The sequence below is a fragment of the Bos indicus x Bos taurus genome, chromosome 29 (assembly GCF_003369695.1).
Source record: "Bos indicus x Bos taurus breed Angus x Brahman F1 hybrid chromosome 29, Bos_hybrid_MaternalHap_v2.0, whole genome shotgun sequence".
Lineage (NCBI taxonomy): Eukaryota > Metazoa > Chordata > Mammalia > Artiodactyla > Bovidae > Bos > Bos indicus x Bos taurus.
In genome coordinates, this window is record NC_040104.1 from 45,306,315 (window position 1) to 45,316,112 (window position 9,798).

The 9,798-nt window shown below is 44.3% G+C and overlaps 1 non-coding gene across 1 annotated transcript; it reads left to right on the forward strand.

Moving 5' to 3' along the window:
* The first annotated feature begins 2,426 nt into the window (after positions 1-2,426).
* On the forward strand, positions 2,427-2,535 carry LOC113886609. The gene has a single exon (XR_003509494.1). It is a non-coding gene; the product is annotated as a U6 spliceosomal RNA (small nuclear RNA).
* The last annotated feature ends 7,263 nt before the right edge of the window (positions 2,536-9,798 follow it).

Here is a 9,798-nt window from a genome sequence, read left to right on the forward strand (position 1 = left end):
CCCCCCAATACCTCCCAGCATCAGAGTATTTTCAGATGAGTCAGCTCTTCACATGAGGTGGCCAAAGTACTGGAATTTCAGCTTCATCATCATTCCTTCCAAAGAAATCCCAGGGCTGATCTCCTTTAGAATGGACTGGTTGGATCTCCTTGCAGTCCAGGAGACTTGCAAGGGTCTTCTCCAACACCACAGTTCAAAAGCATCAATTCTTCGGCGCTCAGCTTTCTTCACAGTCCAACTCTACATCCATACAGGACCACAGGAAAAACCATAGCCTTGACTAGATGGACCTTTGTTGGCAAAGTAATGTCTCTGATTTGAATATTCTATCTAGGTTGGTCATAGCTTTCCTTCCAAGGAGTAAGCGTCTTTTAATTTCATGGCTGCAGTCACCATCTGCAGAGATTTTGGAGCCCCCCAAAATAAAGTCTGACACTGTTTCCACTGTTTCCCCATCTATTTCCCATGAAGTGATGGGACCGGATGCCATGATCTTCGTTTTCTGAAAGTTGAGCTTAAGCCAACTTTTTCACTCTCCACTTTCACTTTCATCAAGAGGCTTTTGAGTTCCTCTTCACTTTCTGCCATAAGGGTGGTGTTATCTGTATATCTGAGGTTATTGATATTTCTCCTGGCAATCTTGATTCCAGCTTGTGTTTCTTCCAGTCCAGCGTTTCTCACGATGTACTCTGCATAGAAGTTAAATAAGCAGGGTGACAATATACAGCCTTGACGTACTCCTTTTCCTATTTGGGACCAGTCTGTTGTTCCATGTCCAGTTTTAACTGTTGCTTCTTGACCTGCATACAGATTTCTCTAGAAGTAGGTCATGTGGTCAGCTATCCCCATCTCTTTCAGAATTGTCCACAGTTTACTGTGATCCACACAGTCAAAAGCTTTGGCATAGTCAATAAAGCAGAAATAGATGTTTTTCTGGAACTCTCTTGCTTTTTCCATGATCCAGCGGATGTTGTCAATTTGATCTCTGGTTCCTCTGCCTTTTCTAAAACGAGAAGTATCTCCTCACCGCCGCCCCTCCTGATCTTGACGTGGAATAGCTCCTCTAGGCCCTCCTGGGCCTGCGCAGCCACCGCTCCTTGGACGTGGGGTTGCTCCTCCCACCCGCCACCCGTGGCCTTGGGCATGGGGGTAGCTCCTCCCTGCCGCCGCCCCTGGCCTAGTGCGGCAGTAGCTCCTCTCCGCTTTTGCGCTGTTGCAGCTTGGCATTCTTGGCCGCCACCCCTGACCTCGGACTTGGGGTAGCTCCTCCCGGCCGCTGCCCCTGACCTCGACGTGAGGTAGCTCCTCCCGGCCGCTGCCCCTGACCTCGAACGCAGGGTAAGTCCTCTCGGCTGCTCCTGTGGTGTCGCAGCCTGGCGTTCTCGGCCGCCGACCCTGACCGTGGACTTGGGGTAGCTCCTCCCGGCCACAGTCCCTGACCTCGGACATGGGGTAAATTCTCTTGTTCGCCGCCCCTTTGCATGGTCCTCCTGGCTTATGCCCCTGACCTCGGACGTGGGGTAGCTCCTCTCCGCCACGCTCTGTGTGCCGCCACAGCCCCCGCGCTCTGTTCTTAATGGTATCCTGCTACTGCTGCTAATTCTCTTCAGTCCTATTCGACTCTGTGCGACCCCATAGACGGCAGCCCACCAGGCTTCCCCGTCCGTGGGATTCTCCAGGCCAGAACACTGGAGTGGGTTACCATTTCCTTCTCCAATGCACGAAAGTGAAAAGTGAAAGTGAAGTCGCTCACTTGTGTCCGACTCTTCACGACCCCATGTACTGCAGCCTACCAGGCTCCTCCGTCCATGGGATTTTCTAGGCAAAAGTACTGGAGTGGGGTGCCATTGCCTTCTCTGACTTAATGGTATAATTCAGACCTAATCTTAAGGTTGAAAAGCAATGGAAGTGATGGTGTAGCTCTAAGTCAAAACTAAAGATCTGAGAACCAGGGAGCCACTTGTGTATGTACCGGAGTTTCCAGGTTCAGGAGCTAGAAGCTCCAGTATTCATGGCCAAGAAGAGAGAGAAGGCGAACAGTTGTCTTTGTTCCATCCAAGCCCCCAGAGGATAAAGTGATGCCCACCCACACTGGTGAGGGCTGATGTCTTGACTCAATTACTGATTTCAATGCTAATCTCTCCCAGGAGTTCCATTGCAGATTCTCCTAGTGTTAATCTTTGACCTGATCTGGGCATCTCAACTCACAGTGAAGTTGACACATAAATTTAACCCTCACAGTGTGTCTAAACAAATGGAGACAAATAAAAGTTTCCTTGCTAAGGATTCAGAGGCTGCAATTGTTTCTGATTTGATGGAAGGGGATATAGGGCTTAGAGGACCTTAGGCAGATTTTGGTTCCCCCACAGTGAATATAATGATGCACGTACAGTTTATGGGATTTTTAGTAGGATCCAACGAGATATTTGCTCTCACTTTGGCAGCACATATACTGAAAATGTAACGATACAGAGAAGTTTGTCATGGCCCCTGCACAAGGATGACACACAAATTCATGAAGCATTCCATATTTTTTAGGCTTCCCTGGAGCCCCAGCTGGTAAATAATCCATGTGCAATTCAGATGGGTTCAATCCCTGGGTTGGGAAGATCCCCTGGAGAACAGAAAGGCTAACCTCTCCAGTATTCTGCCCTGGAGAATTCCATGGACTGTATAGTGCATGGGGTCACAAAGAGTCAGACATGACTGAGTGACTTTCACAAAATGAGATATTGCCTGTTGAGAGCTGGGCTCTGGAGTTGTTGAACAAGAGCTCATTATTATGTAAGCACTTCACAATTTTTTTTTTTTTTTTTACAGTCTTTTCCCTCCTCATGAATAGCATGAGTCTTCATCCCTTGAACTCAACCACTGTTGTTTACAACAGAGGAAAGAAAAACCTGGATGCTGAAACTGGACTCACATATTACATGTGCTTACCAATGAGTCAGGATTCATCCAAACTGTTCCAGTAGCCAGTGCCGGGGTGGGGGTGAGGGTAGGGGCTGGGGATGGGAGGGAGTAGGAGAGACTGGATTCATCTTCAGTGATAGACATTCTGAGCCTCAGGTCTCTAGGCCAGCTGCTTGTAGATCAGACCAGAGTGCAGGGGTTAATAGTCAGCCACCTGTTGCTCTGGCTAAGCCATGAGAAAAACCCCATGGGAAAAGAATAAAAGCAAAATATAGCAATGGGAGATGTGATCAGGGACACAGGACTGATTGTATCATAGCACAACAGACACTTTCTGTGTGCCAAGACACTAAAAAAAAAGTGACCTGGCCCCAAAGAACAGGGCGCTTGATCCGAGAAGTCTTGAGTCCCCCAGTTCCATCTTTGAAACTTTAATTCTGTTTCTAGTTTCTTTTCCCCAAACTGTGCATCAACCACTTTCAATCCCTACCTGCTTCCCTGGCCACAGCACCTCACAATAAAAATCCGTTTTGTAATCAGGACTGTATACTTTAGAATTTTCAATAAACCTTGCTGTCCTGGAACTTCCCTGGTGATCCAGTGGGTATGACTCCATGCTCCCAGTGCAGTGGGCCCTGCCTGGTTCAATCTCTGGTCAAGAAACTAGATTTCATATCCTGAAACTAAGTATTTGCATGCCACAACTGAATGATCCCTCCGATTTCCCAGGTGGCCCAGTGGCAAAGAATCTGCCTGCCAATGCAGGAGATACAGAAGACATGGGTTCTATCCCTGGGTCGGGAAGAACCCCTGGAGAAGGAAATGATACCCTACTCCAGTACTCCTGCCTAGAAAATTCCATGGACAGAGGAGCCTGGTGGGCTACAGTCCATGGGGTCACAAAGAGTTGGAGCAAACTGAACATATACAGGCACACACACACACACAATACCCACACACAGGGTCACAAGGAAGATCAAAGATCCTGTGTGCATGACTAAGACCCAGGGCAGCCAAATAATTAAATAAATAAATATTTAAAAAACTGTGTCTTCTGGTAATATCATTGAGTATAAATATTTGCACAGTGGTTTATATAGAAAACACTCTAAAGTTAATTGAGGCAATATAGTATTTTTAAGAATTCATGTGGGTAATTTAAAAATATTGTACTTGCTTAGAAGACTCAAAAAACAAATGTGATTTAAAAACTGATTTTAACCATAAATGAACAAGAATTGTTTCTTTAAAAAAATATGTAGATCAATAAAATTTTGAGTCGAAAGATTTCCAAAGATATTTTTAATAGTTCAGTTCAGTTCAGTTCAGTTGCTCAGTCGTGTCCAACCCTTTGTGAGCCCACGGCCTGCAGCACACCAGGCCTCCCTGTCTATCACTAACTCCCGGAGATTCCTCAAACTCATGTCTGTTGAGTCGGTGATGCCATCCAACTATCTCATCCTCTGTCGTCCCCTTCTACTGCCTTCAATCTTTCCCAGCATCAGGGTCTTTTCAGATGAGTCAGTTCTTTGCATCAGGTGGCCAGAGTATTAGTGTTTCAGCCTCAGCATCAGTCCTTCCAATGAATATTCAGGACTGATTTCCTTTAGGATGTAGACATTATATTTAGAGCAGTTTTTGGTTCACAATATTATTGAATAGAAGGTACAGAGAGTTTTGTGAAATGAAGACATCTCTTGCCATTTCAATAAACAAGAAATGACACAGTCACCAGAGATTTCTGGCGTCCAAATGTGAATGAGGGCTCCCAGACCTCCAATCCAACAGATGTCACTGCTCCCCATGGTGATCTCTGAGGAGCTCAGAGGGTGAAAGAAGCAGCCATCTGGGGCATCTACCACTCCTTAAGTTGAACAAGGAAACAGGATTTGGCCCCAGAGAGCTGAGGTGCATATGAAAGGAATGAATTCAGTGAGCCCAGAGGCTTGCATCTTCCCATATGCAGTATGCTAAATCCCTTCACTTGAAATCTGATTTTTCTTATAGCAGCCCCTGGAATTGCAAAGTCAGACTGAGTGACTGAACCACAACAATCTTTGATGTTCAGACTGCCTTCTCCCTTTTTACAAATTTTATCACATGACTCCCCCTCCTGCCTTCTTGGAGCAGTTTTCTCAGAGCAACTGAGATTCTGTCTCCTGGGCTTGGGTCCTAAACACGGCTACCAAATAAAATCTCCCTCTACTTTCAGGGGGTGGCTAATGTTTTCATTGGCAGTTTCCATGTAACTCCTGGAACTCAGGTGAGTGGGGCCAGGACATGTGTGTTGGGAAAAGGTCTCGGAAGAGCATATCAAATGACAAATACACAACTTAAAAGGTGAGAAATATGTTTTATTTGGTGACTACAGATTATAGGCAGAAAGGTGGCTTCTCAGATGGCTCTAAGGAACTGTTCAAAAGTTATAAGGAGGAAAAAAAAAATTATAAGGAGAGCCCGACGGGTCGCACAGAGTCAGACACGACTGAGGTGACTTACCTTACCTTACAGTATATAAGATCATTTGGTGTTAAAAAAATCAGAAAATATCAAAGACTTATTGCACATAATAAAAATGATACATCTCACTAATTTTCATCCATTTTAAATTTTATTTATTTACTCCTCTAATTTTAAAATTTACTTATTTTGGCTGTTCTGGGTCTTCCTTGCTATGCACAGCCTTTCTCTTGTTGTGGCCAGCAAGGGCCACTCTCTAGTAGAAATGCACTGGTTTCTCGTTTTTGTGGCTTCTCTCATTGCAGAGCATGGTGCCAGGGTGTGTGTGCTTCAGTAGTCACGGCTCCCAGGCCCCAGTCCGGTGCTTGTGGGGCTTGGGCTTAGTTGCTCTGCAGCCTGTGGGGTCTTCCCAGACCAGGGATCTAACCTGTATCCCTTGCACTGACTGGTGGATTCTTAATCACTGGGCCACTAGATAATTTTTTCTTTTTCTTTTTCTCTGTATGGAAAGAGGCAGGAGTTTGGTCTTATTGAAGTCATCCATGTGAGGTTCATGGTACCACCTCAGGACACCGACCTTCTTCTCCTCCTTGAACTGCCCTCAGGGCACACTGTCTTGGGGCTGCAGTGGATGACGGCCTTTGGGCTGCAATAACCTTTGTTTACTGACATGGCAAGTGAAATAATTGTCTCCAAAGGAAAGTGTAGGAGCAGATGGCAAGTGGAACTGAGGGAGAATGTCTACCGAGTCCCCGCTAGATGCACCTGCTCACTGGGTTACACAAGTGAGGCAGGGAAAGCATTGTTTCACCAAAATTTATTTAGGCTCATGATCCTACTCCTCGAATTATCAGACGGCTTCCTTGTAAAATCCAGTTTGAATAATTATTCTAAGTCAGTTCAGCAAAAAAACCCACTCTTGATATCTGTATAATCATAAAGGATTTGATTTAGGTCATACCTGAATGGTCTAGTGGTTTTCCCTACTTTCTTCAATTTAAGTCTGAATTTGGCAATAAGGAGTTCACGGTCTGAGCCACAGTCAGCTCCTGGTCTTGTTTTTGCTGACTGTATAGAGCTTCTCCATCTTTGGCTGCAAAGAATATAATCAATCTGATTATGGTATTGACTATCTGGTGATGTCCATATATAGAGTCTTCTCTTGTGTTGTTGGAAGAGGGTGTTTGTTATGACCAGTGCATTTTCTTGGCAAAACTCTATTAGTCTTTGCCCTGCTTCATTGTGTATTCCAAGGCCAAATTTGCCTGTTACTCCAGGTGTTTCTTGACTTCCTACTTTTGCATTCCAGTCCCCTATAATGAAAAGGACATCTTTTTTGGATGTTAGTTCTATGGTTTTTCCTGTGGTCATGTATGGATGTGAGAGTTGGACTGTGAAGAAGGCTGAGCGCCGAAGAATTGATGCTTTTGAACTGTGGTGTTGGAGAAGACTCTTGAGAGTCCCTTGGAATGCAAGGAGATCCAGCCAGTCCATTCTGAAGGAGATCAGCCCTGGGATTTCTTTGGAAGGAATGATGCTAAAGCTGAAACTCCAGTACTTTGGCCACCTCATGCAAAGAGTTGACTCATTGGAAAAGACTCTGATACTGGGAGGGATTGGGGGCAAGAGGAGAAGGGGACGACAGAGGATGAGATGGCTGGATGACATCACTGACTTGATGGACATGAGTCTGAATGAACTCCAGGAGTTGGTGATGGACAGGGAGGCCTGGCATGCTGCGATTCATGGGGTCACAAAGAGTTGGACACAACTGAGCGACTGATCTGATCTGATCTTAATATCTGGTCTCCCCAAGAATCTGATCAAACTTCCTCACTGCCCACTATTAGTATCCAGTTCATCTGGGCTGCCCTCATCATAAAATCTACTAGTTTGGTTCAGCCAAGATCCTTTGCAGACCTGATTCCTCCTCATAGGAAATTACCAGCCAAGAAACACACTGCTTCTGAATTGTGAGTCCCTACCACCTGTATCTGTTGAAGTTGGATGACCTGAGATGCTAGGGTGTCCTTATCTGTATTATCATTGTCCTAAATAAAATTTGATGTAGCCACTTACACCTGTTTCTGTGTCTGATTTTCCTTGGAAACAATTCCCTCAGCTGATTACTGCTCAGGCAGGAAGCATTCTACAAGTATCCCCCAGATTCCCACATACTCAAGGATGACCAATTTGGAGTCTGACCACTTTTTCAGCTTCCATATCAGGCCTTGAGTTATTTTCTGAAAATTCATTTCAACTTTAAAACATTATTCTTTTTGATCTCATAGTAACTGGGATCCCAGAGGAACATCAGCACCTTGAATTTTGAAATTTCCACATTTCCACTAACATCACAGTCTTTTCCAACATTTATGTGATCTGACAATTGGAGGAGTCCTTCTCATCCCTTCAGCTATGACAGGAATGGGCGAATTTAATTCAGATGACCATTATATCCACTACTATGGGAAAGAATCTTTTTGAAGAAATGTAATAGCCTTCATAGTCAACAAAAGAGTGTGAAATGCAGTACTTGGGTATAGTCTCAAAAATGACAGAATGATCTCAGCTCTTTTCCAAGGCAAACCATTCAACATTAAAATAATCCAAGTCTATGCCGCAACCATGGACATGTCCAGTGATTGACATAAGTTTGAGAAAGCTCCAGGGGTTGGTGATGGACAGGGAAACCTGGCTGTGGTCCATGGGGTCACAAAGAGTCAGACACGACTGAGTGATGGAACTGAATTGATGCCCCAACCACTAAGGCTGAAAGCTGAAGTTGAATGGTTGTATAAGGACCTATGTGACCTTCTAGATCTAAAAACAAAAAAAGATGACCTTATCATCATAGGGGGCTAGAATGAAAATGTAGGAAGTCAAGAGTAACAGACAAGTTTGATCTTGCAGTACAAAATGAAGCAGGCAGAGGCTAACAGAGTGTTGTGAAAAGAAGACACCTGTCATAGCAAACACCCTTTCCATTAACCCAAGAGAAGACTCTACACATGGATATCACCAGATGGTCAATACCAAAACAGGTTGATTATATTCCTTGTGGTCAAAATTAGATAAACTCTATATAGCCAGCAAAAAAAGTCTGGGAGTTGACTGTGGCCAGATCATGAACTTCTTGCCGAATTCAGACTCAAATTGAAGAATGTAGGGAAAACCACTAGGCCATTCAGGTCTAACCTAAATCAAAAACGTGAAAGTCACTCAGTTGTGTCCGATTCTTTGAGACCCATGGACAATACAGTCAATGGAATTGTCCAGGCCAGAATAATGGAGTGGGGAGCCTTTCACTTCTCCAGGGTATCTTCCCAACACAGAGATCAAGCCCAGATCTTCCACATTTCAGGTAATTTCTTTACCAGCTGAGCCACAAGGGAAGCCCAAGAACACTGGAGTGGATAGCCCATCCCTTCTCTAGTGGATCTTCCGGAACCAGGAATGGAAGTGGGTCTCCTGCATTGCATACAGACTCTGTACTAACTGAGCTATCAGGGAAGACTCATGATTATACAGTGGAAGTGACAAATAGATTCAAGGGAATAGATCTGATAGATAAAGTGCTTGAAGAACTGTGGACAGAGGTTTGTAACATTGTACAGGAGGTGGTGATCAAAACCATCCCCAAGAAAAGAAATGCTAAAAGGCAAAATGGTTGTCTGAGGAGGCCTTAAAAGTAGCTGGAAAAAAAAAAAAAGAGAGAGAGAGAACTGAAAGGCAAAGGAGAAAAGGAAAAATATACATCTGAATGCAGAGTTCCAGAAAAGAGCAAGGAGAGATAAGAAATCCATTTTAAGTGAAAAATGCAAAGAAATAGAGGAAAATAATAGGGCATGAGAGACTAGAGATCTCTTCCAGAAAATTAGAAATACCAAGGGAACATTTCATGCAAAATAATGTCTCTACTTTTTAATATGCTGTCTAGGTTGGTCATTACTTTTCTTCTAAGGAGTAAGCATCTTTTTATTTCAGTGGCCATATTAACAAAACTCAATCAATTTTATATAGTGAATCACTGAATAAGTCCTAGATTCCCCCTCCCCCAATTCGTTTTCTTTCATGAATGATGATCTGACTCAATCAGTTCATCTGGAGACTGGCAGTAACCCAATCAGGATGAACCTGAGGGATGCTCTGGAATCCAATCAGGTAATGCCTACTGATTGGAAGTTAGCAGTTGAAAGGAGAGAAGATGTGGTTTAAAAAGTTCCAAAAAATGCCCCAGCACCAAAGAATAGACGAAGAAACTTCTCGCTCTGGAGTCACTCCTTGTGTTCTCCATCAAGTCTGAGGTCTGAGCAGCACCCCTACCCCGACCACATCAGACCTGGTGAGTTAACCTCAGTGAGGGATGTTCTGCCAATGGCAGGCATGCAGTGAATGATATAATGCAGTTTGACATGGCATGGA